Source organism: Struthio camelus, chromosome 2, assembly GCF_040807025.1.
Source record: "Struthio camelus isolate bStrCam1 chromosome 2, bStrCam1.hap1, whole genome shotgun sequence".
Taxonomy (NCBI): domain Eukaryota; kingdom Metazoa; phylum Chordata; class Aves; order Struthioniformes; family Struthionidae; genus Struthio; species Struthio camelus.
In genome coordinates, this window is record NC_090943.1 from 172,706,329 (window position 1) to 172,727,768 (window position 21,440).

General features: G+C 44.8%; 1 protein-coding gene across 4 annotated transcripts in view; it reads right to left on the bottom strand.

The window, feature by feature from the left end:
- The window catches only part of HSF1 (heat shock transcription factor 1), a 76,625-nt gene that overhangs the window by 24,351 nt on the left and 30,834 nt on the right, over positions 1-21,440 (bottom strand). The gene's annotated exons all lie outside the window — the stretch shown is intronic.

Genomic DNA, 21,440 nt, shown 5'->3' on the forward strand with positions numbered 1-21,440 from the left:
TCAACCGAAGCCGCCCGGGCAGCGGCGAAGCGCTTTGGAGCAACTGCAAGAGGCCGAGGTCGAGCAGGCAACGAAAGGCAGAGGAACAAGCAGGGAAGTGCTCATTAGGCAGAGGGAGAGAAGCAGCTGGATAAAAGGCCCCCAAAGGGTTAAACTGACCCGAAAGCAGCAAGCAAAGCTTTAATACTTTCTTTAGCCCACTGTTTTATGAGGCAATTAAATGCTGGTGAGGAGTTTACAAGGGCTAGTTTCAAACATTTCATTTCAGGAGTTATTAAAAGATCTTCGAAGTGCTTTGTTTATACAAAGTTTTACAGAACTGCATAAACGGGACCCCTCTCCGCACCTGCCGCTCTTACAACGCCGCCCCTCGGGGAACGCCAGCCCTGTCGCACGCCCGCGCTGACGAGCGCTTAGCGGGGAAGGCGGCAGGACCGTTTCCGGGGTGGAGGTGCAGGACGAGGGCCGGTAGCCAAGGCCGCCCCAGACGAGGTCTGCGGCCCAGGCCCGCGCAGGGGCGCGTCTCTCCGCAGCAAAGGGTCACTGCACCTCCGTTTTACGGAGGAGACCGCCCGCGAGCAGCTGACAAGCCGAGCAGCGCGGGTCCCCGGTCGCAGAGGCTGCTGAGCTTGTCCTCCACCGTCTGCAGAGGGAGGGCGGCGCGTACGCCCACCTCGGCTAGAGCGCTGCCTCGACGCCAGAGGTCTGGAGGAAAGCATGGGCTCTCAGTACAAAATTCTGCGTTGGACGTAACTCTGCCTTCCCTCCCCCGGTCTCGCCCTCGAGTTCGCTAACGCTGGTGGGCAGGCGGCAGCAGCTGTGCAGACTATTCGGGGAAAACGGGCATCTTCTCAGAGAAGCCCAGCTTTTCAAACCGCTCAGTAAGCTGGTGCGCTTCTGCCAGAGAGACCACGGCCAAACACACAATAACATTTGTTATCTCCTGAAGCCAGGAGAGATGCTCATTTATCACCGCGGCTGTACAAGGGTCCTCCTGAGAAACGTCCAGCCTGTTTGAAAAGCAGGCTTCCTAAAGGAGCTTTAATTACCAACGTACATCCAGGAAAATGCTTGTTACTCCCCTCTCAGATAAAATTACTCTGGGTAAAAGCCATGTTTGACTTTACAGCTAGCAATTTTTGAAAGAGACGGTTATTTGCTATCCAATATTTTGCAGTTTAAACAAAATGCAGTCTTGCCAGCTCTCACGCTTTCATCAAGGCTGGGCCGCTACTTGGCATTTTTCTGAAAACCTAACCTCTGGATTCAGGTAATTACACAAGAAACTCATCTTCTTTTTTTATTCTGCTTGAAGATAAACTCTAGTACTCAGCTGCAGAAAGACGCTTGCAACTGTGCACGCCAGAGAGATTCAACAAGAGCGTGTATACAAAAAAAACCTCAATTTGAGTTTTAAAATCTCCTGCTTTGGAGGTTTGAACCCTAGGGACTCACGCTAACACACAGATAATTTTCCAAGAGCAGCATGTCATTGTGACCACTGAGTCACAACAGATGCCCACAGAGTTTGTATTTGAGCTTTCTTCCGCCCTACGGTATTTTTTGCCCCCTCGCACCATAAGGTGCTTCAGCAAGCAGCGGAAGCCTTCCCCGCGCGCTGCACAGATGCTCTAGAGTTTCCAACAACATCGTATTGAAACTAACACTTTTTCACCGAGCAAACCAATCCAGAGCCGAGGCTGAGGTCACAGACGCTTTGACTCTGCGCACTCATGTTATTTCAATACATTTTCATTTCACTCGAACAGCCCAAGAAGAAAACTCTCTGCAACTAAGGATCAATTTGTATTACTACAGTATATATATATATATATATATATATATGTAGTATAATAGCATATACAGAAGGTGTAGATCAGGACTTGGTGCTGATTATCACTGTACAGACAGGCAGCACGTACCCATCCCTGGCTGCGGACATTACCAGCCAAATATAAATATTACACAAAGGAGCCCTCCACGTGCGACGGAGGTGGGGAAAATCCAGGAGGGCCCTGCACAGGGACACCTCTGAGAGGGCACATGGGCATCACCAAAGGGGTGGGTGAACCCACCAGGAAACCAGGAGGTGTTGGCCTCTGCAAGGCCAGCAGTCGGGTTTTGGAGGCTGGTGTCAAGGGCGAAGCGGGGAGCCTCTTTCTGCCGAGAACTCGCAAACCCAAACGCATCAGCACACATCAGTTAAGCTGCTGCAACAGCTGGTGTGTGCAGTCTTCGCCTATGGCTATGGCGAGGAGGGAACCCATGTTAATTTAGCCCTCTCTCAATGAGGCCTAAGCTAATTTGAATCACTTTATACCTGTCATAAGACAACAGCACACGCACAGGTAGAGACCACGTTATCAGCTGTTTAACAAATTAGCCCATGGCATCCTGCCTTTGGGTCCAAGACCTGAGAGAGGAGAGTCAAAGGAAGGACAGGCCGGGGAGGACTCGGAAGGTGAAATGAGACGTCAGGATAACACAGCGAAGTCCTAGTCCCGGGGACCTGGCGACTGCTGGCTGCTCGGCATGCCTTGGCAGCCAGAGCGCGCACCGAAGCGAGGGCGCTGTGCAGGACAGGGCGCATCGGCGACGTCCGACAGCGGCTTCTGGGGTCAGCCAGGAAGAGCCCGTCGGAGATCGGGCCTAGAGAAGTTCCAGCAACGGGCGCAGAGCAGAAGCTTTACGACAGCCTCGCAGAGCCACCAGCGGGCTGGGGAACCAGGCGCGCTGGGGAAGGGCGGGAGTTCAGGAAGGTGCGAGGCACAAAAGCGTGGTTTTACTGCAAGGAGAAAAGAGCTAATAGAAAATAGGAGGTTAAAGAGAAGGAGGGGAGGTCTGAGAGTTACCATGAGGACCAGCAGGAGGCAGGACCCGTGACTAGGGCAAGCAGAGGCTGCTGTGCAGGAAAGCGCATGAGGAATTCCTGTGCACATCAGGAAAGGACGGAGGAGAAAAGAGCACAGGGAAAAGGAAGGCAACTTAAGAAGGGTCCTACTATGCCATATTTGCTTTTAAAAAAGGTGGCGGGGAGTGGTAAAGATCTTCATTCGGGATGATATGAGACCATGTGACAAGCCCATGGCAGATTATCAAGTCATGGATGCTATGTCCTCACCCAAGTTTCAGATGAGGCTGGCATTTTTCCAACCCAAATATATGCTGAAGTCCATTTACAGATGGCAACCCTCTTCTAGCAATCTGCACTTCCATGCCAAGCGATGAACCCTGTACAGCATTGTGTGCACAGCCAGTTACACAGGCGAATGATTTAAAGGTTTATCAAAACAAACCGACTGTGGCTTTCTTCTTTGAGAGCAATACTGAACTTGCACTGGGGCTCCTAATGTGCATTCATGAACGATCTGGAAAAGGGCAGAAAGCTTGCTGATGACCTTCAGTTAGTTATGGCAGTAAAAATGGGTGACTGGGCAATACTTCACGGCAGATGAAAACATCACAGGCAAATATGAAGGGATATACATATGGAACAACACAATCCTAATTCTTCCTAGACCAACACAGACCTGAGCTGACTAATAAGGCTCAAAAACAAGACTGTGACACTTTAAGTGGGTAAAAAGCATTGACGCGGTACCCAATAGCAGTGAAGTCAAAACATAAACTGAGTTTAACGTTGGGAATTACAAGGAAAAGAAGAGAGAACAACAGATAGATCACCTCTAGCCTGCTGTATAACCTGATGACATGGGGCTCCCGCAATACTGCGCGCACCTCTGAACCTCGCCTAAAATGAAAAGGGAAAAGGTAAAGAGGAGGAGCACACAGGAGATCAGGAACAGAAACAGTCTCCGTATGTGAAAGCAGGACTTCGGTCTATCTCAGGCTCTAGGAAAGCTGGCCTAGGGAAAGAGCTGCGGGAGCAGAACCCAACACAGGCTTGCAAAATCATGAGCAGCGCAGAGAAAGTGAACGGGCAGCAATGTTCCCTCTCTCCTCTGATTTGATGCTAGAGATATCAGCTGAAGCTAGCAGCTGGCAGATTCAATGCAGACAAAAGGAACCTGTTCTCCAGACACCATGGAATTAAGACGCAAAACTCTGCTGCAGGATCCCAGAAGTTATAGGAAAAGTCACACAAGAAACACAAATCTGCTGAGGACTATTAAATACACAGACATCACCTGTAGCTCAGGAAGTCCCTAAGCCACAGGGCTGGTGCCAGGAGATTGCTCTAAGAAAGCAGCACCACATGCTTGCCTTGCTCTTTTCCTCTTGCCATTTGCTACTGGTCTCATCGGAAATGGAGCTGGAAGATAAGGTGCCACATCAGCGGTCTTTATCACCGTTAGGTCCTTGCTCTATTCCAGTGTAACTTCTGTTTGCAGTTAAAACCTGACTCAGGCCTTTCCTGCAAAGTCTTTCAAATTCACTCTCTTCTCTGCCCGAACTAACATATAAACTATTGTTCCAAGATCAATACCTGAGCTGTCAGCTTCTGTGGTTTAGGGACTATGTGCCACCTGCGATCGCCAGGGGAAGACACGTCAGACCATCCAGGTCAGTTTAAGAGGGCAACGTTCAGATACCTCAAGCTACTACGCTCTTGGAAGGTAGCTCTACATATAACACTACGTATACGGAAAAAGGGGCCGAGCCAGAGCCCGATTCTCAAGAGAGAGACTTCTTGATGCACAGGATCAGGCATTGCAGCAAAGATGTTCATTCCTTGTAAAACTAGGTCACAGAACCACAGAAGGGTTGGGGTTGGAAGGGACCTCTGGAGATCATCTAGTCCAACCTCCCTGCTCAAGCAGGGCCACCTAGAGCACATTGCACAGGATCGCGTCCAGGCGGGTTTCGAATGTCTCCAGGGAAGGAGACTCCACAATCTCTCTGGGTTGTCCAGTGGAAGGAAGCAGCTGTTCCTACTTCACACTAAATCAGCTACTAGACTAAAAAGTATTTTGAGCCAAAATATTTCAGTGCTCAAGTATTATCAATCTTTAATCTCCAGCAGGTATAACCTTTGGGGGAGTTCCTTATTTGGAAAATGCAGAAATAGTTGTATACGACTTTTGCTTTAGAGTCTGGAAATAGTTCAGAAATATGGAATATTAATGACTGTCCTGACCAAGAGAGATTGTCTGCATTCTGCTGACTAAACAAGTATGCAAACCAAGCACAATCTATCAAAAGAGCATCAGCGCTGCTTTTGCTTTCTTTTTATTATCACAGTGAGCTTATAAGAGAAGGCAACATTTTATTTCCGCAGACAACTCAGCCGCAAGTAATGACAGACCACAAAAGAGGCAGGTGTTGCAACCTGCAAAAGTAGCAATAGCACCCTCTGACATCACTATTTTTCTAAAACCCAATCCACCTTGAAATGTGTTAAAGCAAGGAATAGTGCTACCAGTACACTAGAAAAAAAAGTGTTTTTTAAAATGCATAACGCGACATACCCGAGATGCAGAAAGGCAGTCTGGTTTTGAGAATAACTTACAGGTTCCACCGGCAGACCCGTTGTAGAGCAGGGAGAGATCCTGCTTCGTGGTTGAAACCAGCGCCCGACTACTAGCTGCCTAATGCGCCAGGCACAAAGATGTAACCTGTTTGCTGCTTTTCAGCAAAATAAGTGAGCAAGATGACCTAAGCTTAGACGAGACACGGTCTGACCTTCCCAATAAAAGCAATAGCCCTGTCTTTTATGCTTACTTCCTTATCCCATCTCTCATTTTGTATTCACCCACAGCATCCATTACTGCAGCTAAGCAAACACCTGGACTGCAGGCTCAGAGAGCCTCTGAGCTCTTCACTTTCTCAAAGTCTTCCACTGCACTATTTTCCCTGCGCATAAGCTGGCATGGCCAGTAAAAAGTCACCCTGTCTTCTCCCTGTAGCACCTGCTTCTTCTCCCTTTTGCTAAGAAAAGCATTTAAGCTGAGCGCCAGGTCAGGGTACTGGTAGAGGCTGTTTTGCTCTGCATGTCCACATAAGTGAAGATGGGCAGGATGGATCACTACCCTGGGGCTGTTTAAAGCTTTCATCTAACTGGTACCTGACATCAAATCGCCCACTTTCATCCTCATGAACATGTCCTACGTTCAGGTATAACAGAAAAAATACAACAGGAAGTTGAATTTCAAGGACTGTGGGCAAGGGTACATCGTAAAGAGGCTGCGCTCTGGATTTGCATGGTACTAGCAAGAGGGGACCCCAAGCCCTGCTAGAGCCTCAGTGCACTTCCTTAGTACCAGCGTTTGCTGGAGTACAGTGACCTCAGCAGCAGCTTGTAAGAGATACTGCCTACACCTTCTTGCAGTAGAGGAAGAAGAGGGAACGTGTAGCTGTAGGTTGATGATGACGGCATGCCTCCACATGTACTGGGTAAATGAGGTCTCAAAGCTTTTCTCTGGGAGGATGCGAAACTTCTCTACTCTTTTTCTCTCAAAGAGACAAATCCTGGTTTCCTTTTATGGAGAAAGACACAGCACAGCGTGGTTTCAGTGTGGTTCAGAAACTTTAGTAACTCTTGGCAGTCACAAAGGTTTACACATTCGGTGGGTTTTTTTTGAAATACTAAAACACTCAGCGGTCTCAAAGTGTCTGTTCCCAGTTTATCAGCTTTCACTTTTTCAATAAGCATAAAGGTAACATTTTCAAGAGTTTAAAACTACCTCTGCTCCACCACAAAAAGCGGTGGGTTTTTTTTGTTAGAGCAATGAGACTTTCTTTCAATATCATATTCACAAAAAAAGAGACCTTTTTTGTTTCTTTAAGGCTCAAAAGCCATCTCTCTCTAAATCATATCTGAATATTACGGAAAAATCTAGTACCACATAAGAATAAGTTTTGTTATTAGGTTGCTAGCTTCAGAAAAACATACCTATGAATAAATAAGCTTTTATAAAGTGATCAGATATACTTCTAGGGAGTTTAGATAACAATAATACCCTTTGAACATACAGGGAAAAAAAAAAATTCCTTCTACCTTCCTCACAGATCAATGATATGAAGAGGTCAAAGGTAAACCATGCAAGGAAGAGACCAAACTGTGCCACCGAACACATCCACAGCACACTAACATCCTGAATAACATACGCTGCTGTCATTGCTATCTCCAAGACTGTACAAACTGAAAAGTCACAGAGCAGAGCAAGTGAGATGATCAAAAACGTGGACAGTCTCTCTAAGAGAAATGACCACAGAAACGAGGGTTCTTCAAGCTTGGAAGAGAGATCAAAGGGAATATGTCAGAAGCCCTATAAAAATCTTGAATAATATGGAAAAAACGATTTATTCACTTTTTCAAAACAAGAACTAAGAGGCACCTATCAAGTCATCTGGCAACAACTTAAAAAGAAGAGGTAATATTACTGTACAATGCAATTTAATGGCAGAACTTAAAACCCTGCATTCACAAATAGACAAATTAACGTATTATAGGAACATAAGAAACTATAAAACTCAGGCATGGTCCCTGGCTCAGCAATCTTTGAATCGCTGGACCTCAGCGTACAAGGGAAAAATCCTCCTGCTCACGCTAGCTCTAATATTTTTCCCCTATGCATCCAGCGTTGTCAAAGAGTTTCAGAAACTACGTATCTGATCAGTCAATCTATTACGTTTTTAACTACTTCATATTTTGAATTTACTAAATTTTGTAGGAATTTAAATTCTGTAGAAAAATTATGTAAAAAAATTCTGTAGAAAACAGCTTTTTCAGAGAAATGTTGATTTCTAATCTGTCAGTCAGATGACCAAGACAGGGAAATGGACAATCATCCATGAGGTCTCCTTGGAGGAGCCCATGGGAAAGCCATGAGGACTCTTGCTGCAGACCAATAGTTTTGATCACTGCGCAGCAAAGATTTAATCTCAGTTTTAAAGCAAAACATCTTGAAAGAACTCTGACATGTTGTGAGCTGTTCAGGAGAACCTCTGTTCTCAGAGGAATTCAGGAGAAGAACAAGTCTTACAACAGACACATTTTCCAGAACTAACTACGAACTAGAGCACAGCACTTTCCAACACTGAAACGCTGGTCTTCACCACAAAGCACGACTGAGACCATTAAGACCAGCCAAATGCCACAGTTCTCCAGAGCTGCAGGAATCAGTGGAATCCTTTCCAGACAGGTGATAGGTAGAAGCTCTGAAGCATGAAAGGTTATTCCACCCTGTCCTAATAACTGCTGTTTTCCCGCTAAACTTGGGGTGTCACTGAGGTGGACGCACCGATCCTGTATTAACTCCCCTTTTAAAATAATTTCAACTATGCTAGAATATTCAGGTTTATATACCAGTTCATACAATTAGGAGGAGAAATCATTCTTCTTAGCATCAGTAAAGATGAAATGTCTGTCTAAATTAACTCAGACTTCAGTTAAAAAGCTTATATCTTAGTGTCTCCTGTCATATTTTCTTTAAATAGCCAGCAGCTCTTGGAAAAAATTAGCTATGAGTAGTGTGGCTTTTATATCGCGTGAAGCTTTTTTTTTTGAAGAGCTGTTCCAGAAAAACCAGAAGTTCACACCAACCTAACCTATAAGTAACGTGGAGATTCTTCAGTCTCGTATGCAGGGGGTTAAGCTATATTTGTGACCAAAACATTTAAGGTCATTGCAGTGATCTAGCATAACACAGCCGCTGAACTTCAGCCATCTACCTGCACATAAAGAAGGATAACTCATGCTATGCCAACCTGCAGAGCCTACTGAGGCCGTACTTACCTGACCACGTTCCTCTAGTACAGGTTCTGGATGGAGTCTTGCCGGGCCCCCTTGACCCTTTTACCTCCTCTATCAGCACTTACACAACCACACAGCAAACAAGACTTGAAAACCAAGCTAGCTAAAAACCAGCTGGGGAAAAAGGTTATTACCCCTTTTGGCAATCATCCCACTTTATACAGGACCTTAGCTACAGCCTCCTGGAGGTATCTTGCTGACTGTCTTGGCAGAGGGCACTGCTGAACACTCTACCGATACACATCCCCAGTGGTTAACAACCTTTATCAACGGCTAGCACCGCAGCTTCTGTTTCAGACGAGTGTCGGTGATTCCTTCTACTGTTGTGGAACAAGGCCGGCACTCGTTACAGAGTCAGCTCTGACCGCACAAATTCTGAACCTTCCAGCTAGGCTCTACGGCGAAAAGCAAGCATTATTTAGGATAAACTGGTTTAGGAGAACACGGCATATACCATCCTTTGGATGGCCCCGCTAAGGGCTCTGGCAATAGTAACACTCACTAGCACGTTACTAGCAAAATATAGATAAAAATAAAATACGAAAAGCAGTTTATTTAAAACTGTGCTATTCCTCCTCTTCCTAATGGAACAGCAGGATCTGCTTCACTCAATGCTGTTCTGAACCATTTCAGATTAGTAGGGACAGAGGAAACCAAATGCAGTTTTCAAACGTTCTCTCTTTGCCTTCCGAAAAAGTAGAGAATCAGTCGAGAGAAAAACCGAACCAGTTTACCACTCCTGAAGTGACTAGAAGGATGCTGAACAGCAAAGTGAACTATTCCTTCCAGCTCTGGCCAGCTTCAGAGTACAGTTTGGGGCACCATCTCAAGCCATAACCCTGATAAAAGTCATTGGAAGTCTCCAAAAAACTTCCTCCAGAATACTCTGAAAAGGCAAATTAGAGAAGGGAAGGAATAGAGGACAGGACGCTTGTGCCAAAGACAGCTGGAAAGGTGGTTTGGACACTGCCAAAAGCCTATGCCTCCACAGCCAAGACAGACACCTGCAAGTGCTGTCCAGTTACAGGTACCAGAGAAAAGAGCCCACCGTGTAAAGGACAAAATCCTATTACAGACAGTGTACAAAATCGTGCTAGAAAGCAGCTTACGCCACAAACCAGGGTTAAGAGATGCCAGTTGGGTTGAGTTATTTTAACATCAGTATCTCAGACTTTGGTCATAATTAATTTCAGGTCTAGATGACTACCCTGAAAAATGAGTACTCCACAGGTCTTTAACCTATGGTTTGGAATGACCAGTAAAATTGACTTCAGATGATCTCAAGCAGTGACTAAGCTCATAAAAAGCAGCAGCGTAGATAAAACGCACATATCCCACGTTATACGCAGCGTTATAAGCCATCAAAGCAATTTTAAGATCAAGCTGATGTTTGACTCTGAGCCAACACAGGTCCCTCAGGACCAGACTGACATGTGGAGGCCATGGTATGAGAGTGTTTTGGCCCCAATCTCTGGAACAGCTGGGGTCTAGGCAACCTTTGCACAGGAAGGCCATAAAACAACACGTTACAGTTGTCCAATTTAGAGGTCATAAAAGCATGGACCACAGTCTCGGCACAAGGCTGGAACGGCCAGAGTTCAGCCTAAACAATCCAAGTACCTAGGACAGAAACAAAGAATAGCACTCTTGCAGTTAGAAATATATAAAAAGTCACCATACACCACAGAAACCTGGCCCTTCTTCCAGTAACACTGCAGTTTTGCCTGCAACAAAGATGACAAGTAGCTGGCTCCCATACATGCAGGTCTCCTTTTCCTTTTTGGCTCCTGGAAAAAACTAATTATGCGCATGCAGTCTTCTCTCCATAAAACTAGACTTAGTGGCAACCAAGTTCCAGGAAGCTCATTTCCCTTCCACAGGAAAAGCTCTGGCCACCTCCTTTTTGAAGTGGCAGATGCTCCAGCTGATGATGTTGATAACGCACCTGCACTAAAGGCAAGCTTTGCTTTGTACTTAAACCAAAAAGAGCAGCAGATTGGGCCAACTATCTCCATCACCTCCATCTCTTTACTTCAGATAGGGCTGGGGAACATTTGTGGTAACAGATGGTCCTTCCTTCATGCACAACCCAGGAAAAAGGGATCTGGTGAGGCTGGAGCCAGAGGTAATTGGTTGCTTAGATTACTGTAACACACAAAGAAATGGGAGGATGGAAACCCTATTAATGGGATACAGCTGGTAGGGAAGACAGACAGCTTCATCCACAAGTGTTCTCAAATGCCAGCTCTTGCAGTCCTACGTTTCAGCATGGGAACCTCTGCTGCAGGAAAAAAAAAAAAGCCAAAACAAAACTAAGAGATTGCTTTGCTCCAAGATTTACTGCAGCTCTTCCAGAAATCAGTGTCTTGACAGTGACGTCTCATTTACAAACCTGAATCATGAATACATTGTTATTTAACTCTTTTCACTGCATTCTCCTATTTTTTAAAAGGAAATTTGGCAGCAAAGTAAAACATAATTTGCTCTTTCCAGGTGGGTACCAGTGAACTGAACTGCAGAGCCCCAATAAAACTGATTGATGCAGATTCTCAGTAACAGCACTATAATTAATATTAATGTTGTTTCTTTCGGTAGGAAACAGCCAGTTAATAACGGATAGAGCTCCACAGACAAGGATGCAGACTCTTGAACGGGGATACACAAATGCTGTCCAGCTGCCTGACTCTATACAGTGTGGGGAGGAAAAGCCTTTTTCTATGCAGATAGACTTATTACGGTTGCTCAGTTGTACAGGGATGAGGCCCCTGAAGACCAGGCACTCCTTCATCTAGTTCTCTGTGTTTCCAGCAGATAGACTTGGTTCACAGGAGACAAAACAGATTGCTACTACCTCCAAAATACTCTCTTTTGATAAGCCACCTTGGCCACCCTGGCTGTAGACAGCAAAGACACAGTCCCATTTGTTTGCAGACAGCTGTGCGCTCCTCTTGGGTTTTGCCCAAAGGCAGCAGAGGAAGCATCCAACCTTCTCGGAGCTGCAGAAGGCAGGCTTTGCAAGGCGCCTAAACCATTTCAGAGGTTCAGGAAGCTGACTGTCTGGCATAGTTTCCTAGAGTTTCATAAGGCTTTAGGTGGGATAATATAGGGGCTACCTCTTTGCTGCTACCACAGAGACTGGATCTTCCCAGTCGCTTCCCTCCTTCTCCCCAGCAGCTCTGGGCAGAAGCAGGCTACAGAAGGAAGAAAATGCTTCTTGGAAATAGGTTTTCAATGGAGGAAATCATACTTGTAGAAAAAGCCCTCAGCTTTACTGTATGGTGCTTATTCCACGTTTAATTTGCCCCGAACAACTGACATTGCTGGCACGCGTTTCAGCACAATGGTGATCGAGTCGCAGAGCACAAGATCTCAGATTTCACATGGCAGCAGACAGCCCAGATACAGGCACAGTCACTGCCTCTCAGCTCAGCGTGTTTCCAAATGAGATGTTTTAGCCTCCTGTTTCTTTTAAGCGCAGTATCTCCAGCACTGTACCCCCAGCTCAGCCTCCACTGAGGCCTCCCCTCCCATGGTACATCCTTCTGAGAAGGCTCCTGCCACACAATAGAGAGTTTCCTCATGTGTACTGCCCTTTCCCAGCAAGGACACCGGTTTAAAAAAAAAAAAAAAAAAAGTACATGGGAAATAAAATGCTACTTCCTCCTACTGTCCCAACTATTCCTACTGTCCCAACTGACAGGGGTCTCTGAGTCAAAGCCAATGGGTCTTTGTGAAGTACCTTAGATCACTACTGGGTGCTATTTAAAGGCAAAGATCAAGTTAGCCTGTAAATGGACTTGTGTATAGAAAGCGACAAAAATTACAACTTCATTCATATGTACAGGGTACAGTAGGCTGCAGTGCAAGCTCAAAAGACCAGCACAGAAATTCCAGTTTCAGTTTAGGAGACCCTTTCCCCTTCTGCTTGGAAGGGGTGTTGCAAAGCACCTCACGCCGCTGCGCCTCTTGTTTGGCTAGGCTACAGAAACAGGACACAAGATATTACAGGCTCATAAAGCATGGTGTAAAACACAGAAAATATCGGGCCAGCAATTTCACAGAAGATCTTCTTACAAGTTTTATGCCTTTGCTATATAGACGGGGCCTCATTTTTTCCACATCAGTTACAACAGATATGCAAAACTGTTGTTCTCTCAGCGCTGTTGAGAAAACGTAAAGAGAGAAACAGGGCTGCAAAGTTCTACCTCATTCCGAGTCTAGAACTAAAAGCCATTCAGTTACTCATCTCCCAAATGGTTTTAAGCAGCTTTTAACCGGAGCACCTTCGTCCCAGAAGGTGGGAGGGCTTCTATTAATGAGGCTTTTCTGAGCACAGTGACTAAACTTGGATATCACCTAGCTGGCTTCATTATGTCCTAGCTCAGCTTTTCTCTCACCTAACACTGATGGATTCAATCTTTTCAACAAATGTTCTAATGCAAACTCTATCCCCCTAGGTCAGTGTCAACTGATAATATATATGTTGCTTTTGGAACCCTGAAACCATAAAGAAAGTTACATAGGTCAAAATTATTTGGTATGATTTACTGGAGGGTTGCATACGGTAAACTAATTCTGGTGAAGAGGAATTATACTGCAAAAGGCCAAGTTCTTGTGTCTGTTTAGATTTATTTTTATCAAGAGAAATTTTAACTTTTAAATTCTGTTAGCAACTGGGGCCTTGTAAAAGCGGCAGGGCCTTGTAAACAGAGTCTGGTCAGGAGGAAGTGCTCTCAGCGTCCCATGGCAGAGCTTCATGTGCCGAGCCAAAGCGAACACAATCCCTGAAGGAGACATGGAGAAAACCGATAAAAACAGGTGCAGACACCATGGCTAGGTTGCTGCTTTCAACAATCTGTTTAAAATTAAACTTACGGATACACTTCAGCTCCCTTCGGACTTGAGCAGAGCCAATGAATCACTAGGAAGTGACAGCCCCTCTGTCTCACCTTCCTGCCCCGTGTTTTGCACAAGGGTAGCAGCATTTAGGAAAGCAAGCTACAGGCAAGGGAGCAATGAAAGCAGTCAGTGCTAGGAGAGCCAGGCACTTTAGCAGTCAGGTACACATCTTCTCCTTCCTCCCTGCAAAGGAACTCATCAGAACAAGTATCTCAAAATCAAGAGACGACGTCTCCGTTTCCAACTAAGACTGCTGGTTTGGTTTCCCTGCCCTCCCTAAATCCGTAATCAAGTTGTTCTTGTCATGCTTGCAACACGAGTAATTACTACCACACTTTTCCAGGGCAAAGCCACAGCTGCACTGAAATCAGTTATGCCCTGAACCACTTCATTCCTATAGGAGAGAGATGCCTACAAGGATAAAAGTCCCAGTGTTGTCTTTCTGAGTTGGTTAAAGCGCTAAAAGACGAGTGCACAGTCACACCTAAGGTTAAGCTAAAACACTCTCCTTACAGAGCCACAGGCAGGTCACAAGAGATGAAGAATTACAGAATGACATTGATAGGTCTGAAGCTGAGAAAGAGCGTTACATTCAGTTAAATGCTGCTTAGTACCTGTCAGCCTGTGTGGCACAGAGAGAGCTAGCTTCAATTGCCATTGTCAGTTTAAAATCTAAACGGTTCCAAGCTGAAAAGCCCAGAAGAAAACGTTTGGCTTACACGAGTCACAGCGTTAGAAGCTAAGAAAGCAGAATGGAAGCCAAAAGAAACTGCAGAAATTACAGGTCAGTAACAGGCTCAAATTTTAGTGTAATTAATAATCCTCTGCTTGAAGACATCTCTGGAAGACGACCTTCCAGCTGAAAGGGTAGTGTACAAACGGCCCCTTTCTCCCGCACTGTTGGAGCTGGGGTTCCTAGGATTTTTCCCATATTGGTTTCTTGCGATTTTCCCGTTTAAACATATTAAAAGGTAAAAGCAACCAGAGATAGAAAAAATACTATTAGTCATATTTCTCAACACAGAACTTCTCATGTGAGAAAAAGCTTACTAGCAGTTGGTAAATTAAGCATGTAAGTTAGGCAATACCGTTTAACGTCAAGATAACTTCCTAGCATAAGCTAGTTGGTCGCTATTCTAGCAAATTACACCGTTGGTAACAAACGGCTGAAAGGGCTGCAGATAGTAAAAAGCAGTTTTTAATGCACTTCCCAAATATCAGTGCAAACAAGCTAGAGAAGATGTTAAGTAATCTCTGCTTACACTGGACAAATAATGATGTGACCGTAACTCTGGAGGGAAGAGTTACCCAAGACCCGCGTAGCCAAACTCAGAGGCCTCGAGGCCCCAGCTCAAGCAAGGCTTACAGGGTTGGTCGCTCACGTTTGGTCTTCGCTTTTAGAGGAAAGCGAGCGTTTGGACTGGAACGTTTCAGCCCGGGCCGCCCCCGAGGTACTCGTGCTGCAGGAACCCCAGGCTGCACGGTGACATTTTCAAATGATCACTTCTACACCACCGCTTGTGTGAGATCCCAGGGTTTAGAGAATAGGAAATGAAAATGACATTTCAGAATGAGCCATTTGTATTAGAGTACAAAACAGAAACCAAAATTCCAGGCCTTCACCGCGACTTATTTCATCTACACAGAAATGCCAGGAGGGGTTGTCTACATATGCTCCAATAAATTTCACTTCATGATAAACAGGAAAAAAAAAAAACCCCTCAGCCAAAAGGGTCATTCTCAGATGGCTAACTATCTGAAAAAAGCAGCTGAGAATAAGAGAGGAGCATAACTTTAACTGCAGGGACACACTTGCAACCTTAATTCCAGACACCACTTCAGCTAGCTAGAGCGGATGAAAGCTCTGCTGCAGCGTTGGTGCCAGAATGAAAGGTGACTCCTTGTTTCTTTAAGTAAGAAGCGAGGGAGCCTCAGGCTTTACGCTCCCCAGAATGAGAAGATTTGCTCTTTTTGCATGCCCTTCTCCATGAGCTAACTAGAAGGACAAAGAAATCTTGATGCAATGCAACCTGCAGCTCCAAAAGCCAGGAAGGCAGGAGGCCACGAGAGCATTAAAATCTTCCCTAAAGCTCACAGCCATTTCAGACATTTGTTTCATCTGCACCTCACTTGCCTTGTTTGTTTGTTTGTTTTTAAGTCTCCAGAGGCCCAAAACGGACATGGAAGAAGGTAAGTTCTGTTTTACAGACGAGAAGCAAAAAAAAGGCATGTGTCAAACTAAGAGCATAGCAGTGTGGGTTAAAAAAAAAAATCTAAACAAGTGAGAATCCCCTGTAGTCTGGGGATGCGATGTCCTAACTCACAAGACCTCAGCCACTTGGGAACACTATCCACTTCTGCTTAGGGAGCTGCTGACAAGGAAGGATAAATATTTTAATACCTGAAGTTCAGCATGTCTACTCCCCATGATTTGCCGCTAGCGCTAAAGACTAGCAGAAAGGTATCCAGAGGTGAGCATTATTATATGCCAGCGGAGATGTGCTTAATTGTATTCCTTAGTCTTTCAGGCAGACTCTTCCAGCTTAGCTAGTCTATATGAGAAGACTTGAGAAGGTCTGTTCACAGCTGCGCAATAAAAAGACAGTTACAATAAGGATTATACTGGATTTGCCAAAGATGATGTCCAACTCAAACCCGGTAAAAAAACCCAGAAGAGTTTTCCCTCTAATGGCTTCAGCCATGTGCGTTTTCAATATGCTACAAAGACCTTTGACAGAACACAAGTTGTGACCATAAACTCTTTTTTATGCCAACAAAGCAGCTTAATTTAAATTACACCTGGTGTATTTAGCTAAGGGGGAAACCTCCACCCCCCCAAACTCAAAACACATCTTCAGATAGGGGGGAAAAAAAAAAAAGAGTTTTTCAGGCACTAAGAAATAGCTTTATGTTTCTAGCACCCATATCCCTTTGGGGGCGACTGGCACTGTTTTGAGTAATAGGAAACAGTTGTAATTTCCCAGAATAATCATGCAGAGACACATCGCTAGATGCATGAGACAGACTGAATACTCCTGCCTTCAGCCTTGACCAGACATCAGAGCTCTTTGTTAGAGGAATACGATTGAGCAGCACGAGCTGATGAAGAAAAGCTCGACTTCAGACCTAGCTCTGGTCCTCCTTCAGCTACTATCTGCCCACCTGTACAATGGGAACAATACTGTTTCCACTGGTGTCTCAGCTCTGAAGCCACCAGACTTTCAAAGAAGTGACTCTTAGGCTATCGCTGAAGGACAGGTCTCTTGCACCATTAAGCAGCAAGTCTAGTCAGATCAGAATTCAACATGGAGGAAAAGTCACATCTACGGTCATCTCATGCAGTGCCTACCAATACGCTAATACCCCATTCAAGGAAGAAAAATCTTGGAACTGGATCGTTTAAAATCTGTAAAATAGGGAGAGGCCTATCCATGATGGGGAAGGAGAAGAGGAATACTAGCAAGGCATCTGAAACTTAAATCTTTCCAGAGCGTACTTTATGGCATCACACCTTCAAGCCAGGGGGAGGGAGGAAAGGAAAAAAAAAAAAAACACCACCACCAAACCACTATGATCATCCAATCTGTAAAGCACAGACCATAGGACTTACTAAGTTCATTCCTGCTTCAAGTCCAATAGCTGTGGCTGAAAGGGAGAAAGCCTCCACGTATTATTCAAATACTTTTTTTCACTTAAGAGCACAGACCTTATTTTTAGTCTATTTTTATTGAGCTTCACCTTTGTCGCTGCATGAAAAATAATCAAACTACAGTTCCTCAGTCTGGAATTACATCCAGAGGTGGCACACCAACATTCAGCATCCTTTTCAATAAAGGAGGCTGAGCTCCTTCAGTCCCTCATCACTCAGCATGTTTTCTAACACTCTAGTCATTCCCGTCTCTGAAGTTTGCTCAATATTTCATTCTCACGCTATTGACACAAGAACTAGACACACTCACCTGGCTGTGGTCAGACCTATGTCTCTTACAAAGTTGACAGTTAACTGAGGTCCTGTATATGTATAGTCATTATTATCAAATGAGAACAAACACAGAGAGGGTCTTTTGGTCCCCCTGCAAGCTCATTTTCAGAAAATTACTATTCTTCATTCTTTCTATTTTTACATTTGGTCAAATAAACATCAGCTGTTTTACAGCAAAATCAACCTGCTTCTAACTCACAGATGAAGAAATTAAGACATTTAATTGAAGTTCATTTCACACAAGGAACTTTACTAACCCACTCTAGCTCCTGAACTTTTGGTGGTCATTTCTAGAAGTCAGGACCTTTCAGAACAGTGCAAGGAAGTCTGAAGTGCCATATATTTCTGTATAGAGACTTTAGGAGGTCGCCTCTAAACTCCTTCAAAGATCAGCCACACACAAGTTTTTTTCTTGACAACTGGCCCCCTCCTTACTGATTCACGGCTTTCTTATACATCTCGGAACACAGCAAAACAGCATGAGAGTCTTCTTTGCTGCTTCATTTTCTAAAGTAGACAGTCCCAACAGTCCTGCAGAGGAGCCTGAGCCTTATCAAGAAGGCACAAGCCCGTCACAGTGTGAACCAGGCTGTTTCCAATTCCTGCACAAAGCAGTGTCACTACAGAAGTGGTCAGAAAGCAGTCACTTGTCTGCACGAATGGCCAACGAAACAACGGTTCTGTCTGAACGTTCTGCGTCATGAGCAAAGTCTCTTCCATCTTACACTGATACAAATGGCTTCTGTATTGAGCCATTAACCTACTTCAAGCCTCCATGATAGAGGATTAAAAGCCATTGTTAGCACACAGTTTGCAACAAAGCTCTCTGCTCACTTTCTGGTCAAGTTAAGGCGTGATTCCAACATGACCCTGGCTGCTGCCAACTGAAGCAATTCACCAGGAGAACGAGCACAATAGGAACGAGCTGAAAGGCCTTAATGCACATCATTGCATCTAAGAAATGATGGCAGCTAAACAGATGCCAGAGGAAGTTGACCACTGACATTGGTGTGGTAAAGTGGAAGGAGAAGAACCTGGAAAAATCCTACTGTAGAGATGCAACATGATGTAAAGAAGCAGGGCCTCAAGAACACATTTAAAAACTCATCAGGAAAATAAGTGACAATGATTTGAAGATAAGAACCAGCTGATGCTTTGAAACTTGCTACAGGCCATAACTAAAAAGAGTAATCTTAAGTGGATTGGATATATTATTGTTCAAGAAGCAAGAGGAGAATTTTTAGCCAAAAGTTACTGAGAAAAGGAAGAGATGAAAGATGACTCGTATGTTCTGCCTTCCAGAAAAGGAACAGCAGTCCAAGTTGAGGGATCAGGTACTAATGATGGAGATGGGAAGAATTAAAAGGTAATGAGAAACAGATCCAAAAGCTGTGTTTATTGAGAGATATGGAGAACCTGCAGAAGACTGGAAAAAATAGTTACTAATGGCCATGAAGGATGAAGAAGTAGCCAGGAAGAATGGAGTACATTAAACCAACAAAAGGTTATTATGCTATTACAAGCTACAAACAGCTTGCAGCTGGACGTTCTAACCCGCAGCCTGCACAGCACATGCCTAGGGGGAAGTTACACAACACAGCTAAGCCGGACGGCTTGCCACTGCGAAAGACTGGTGGTCCCGTTTGCCCTGCTCCTGTGTCGTTTGTCAGACCTGTTACTGAACCTATTCAGCTAGGCTGGCAGTTCTGTTTGTTGGATTAGTTTTCTGTTCTGCTAGTATGGTTCTTGGGGCAAAGTACCAGAATCAAGGCGAGGGAAAGAGCGGGAGCACGTGCTCAGTTAGCAGCAGCAGCCTCCCTTCTCCGGGAGAGAGGGCTGCTAGGCTGGCTCAGCTGGTACCGCACTTACTTCAAGTATCAGTCTAAAGATGAAGACCTGCTAATAGAGTTGCACAATCCATACAGTTCACGCTAAGCATTTTATTTTGATCACCTTACAGGAGCCTATTTACCTATAGTTTCCAAAAAAAGGTGCAAAAGATATTTTATATTAATTGGTTAATGATTATCTTCTTGTAAGGGGAAGGGGAAATTCTGCTGCTTTGAGAGATGTTGTCAGTTCTTTGCTATTAGTAGAGCTCAAAGTACTGCTATATGCACTCCACCTAGTGGCTTACTGACCATTTATATTTAATAATGGTAACTTCTGCTTTAGCGAGAGCCAACGGAGCAGCCAGAATGCAGCGAACAGAGACCCGTAATGCATTTGTGAATGCTCTCATCCTTACTACAGGGGTACAAGTCCAGAAACTTCATCTCAAAACATGCCACGGGACTGCAAAAGCCACCGAAATTTAGATGAGCACCACGTGCTGGGAGTACAAGACTGGCAGCTGGGTTTAAAGATGGCTCTTGATGTTGCTTATTCTTCCCGCAACGTACAGAATGCAAACATGCAAAAGCAGAAGCCTCCCACATTTGCTCGGAGCGATAATGGCTGGGTCCAGAACTGCCAAAAGACACGACGCATCACAGTGAGAGGCAAACTAAACGTTTCAGGCAGCTGACTGCTTTTCCAGGAAAGTGGAAAAAAAATTAGCTTCCAGTAATCTGGGGGCACACAGATTTATCCTGTTGTGGATCTAGCAGTGGGTCCAATGCTAGCTAGTCATCTGCAATAACTTGTGCATTTCTGGACGAGAAGTGAAGGGTTTTTCTGTTTCTTTAGGAAAGGAATACAGCTAGCTACTAGCTTTGTTGAGTATGCTGTATTAAGGTAGGGTTTTTGGTAATTCAGAGTTGACTGCATATGAGGTTTTCATTCAAAGCCATGCTAGGCAAGTCACTTTGCTTGCTTGAAGGGGAAAAAGGAAACAGCCATCTCTGTTGTCTATAGACACATGAAACTGAAATACTGATAATGGTGCATAACTCTTTTTACCTGACACCATTTACCAATAGGTTAGGAGGACAATCTACTTTTCTTTCTCCCCTTGCAAAGAGCCTGAAGAGAAGCACAGCCTAGATATAAGGCTGGGCGCTCATACCTGGGGCAAATAGAAGATGAAGAGAATCATCTAGAATGACCTTGGAGACGAAGCAGGTTCTCTCCCCTCCCATGAACACCAGAGGTGCTAGAGAAGTGATCTGCAAGCACAAGATATAGTAATGAAATCCAGGACAAGGGAGACTTTGGAACACAGCGTGGAAGAAACATTTTTCCACTGTGCAACTGTCCCTTTGAGATTCCCCCACCCTGCCTTCCTGTTTTAATCGGCAAGAACGGAGGGCGAGAGCTGCTTGCTCTGTTTTCCATAAGACCCAGAACCAGATTCCTTAGAAATAATGACAGAGATGAAGAAGCTGGACATAAAATAAACTCACTGACGTACCATTCACTCCATTTTGTAGACAGGCAAACAGGAAAAAAGCTTTAAAGCAAGACTGCCTATGGGAAACAAACACCCATTTCCCCACCTTTGTTGGCTTCAACAGTTGTCTAAACTTAAAGGCAATGCAAGTCTTGCAGCTGGCAGATTATACACAAATCCTACCACCTGGGAGGGCAGCCAGTTCCTGCAGCGCTGCTTAAGGATTCTGAGTAGGTGACATACTTAAGTGACGTTGCTAAACTCTTCTGTATGACCACCATGGGAAAAAGGGCAGATTTAGTTGAAGAAGGGTAAAAAACAGTGCCCTGATCATCTCTAAAGGTAAGGCAGTATTAGTGGGATTCAAGACCACCTGTTCTGCCTCCAAACCCAACAGCAAATGCTGGGTGAGCAGTATCCAGTGAGAAGTTAATTGGATGCAAGCAAGAGGTCAAATGCCTGGTGGAAGAAAATATTAGGACAAAAGTATAGCAAACATTACCCCAAGTGGC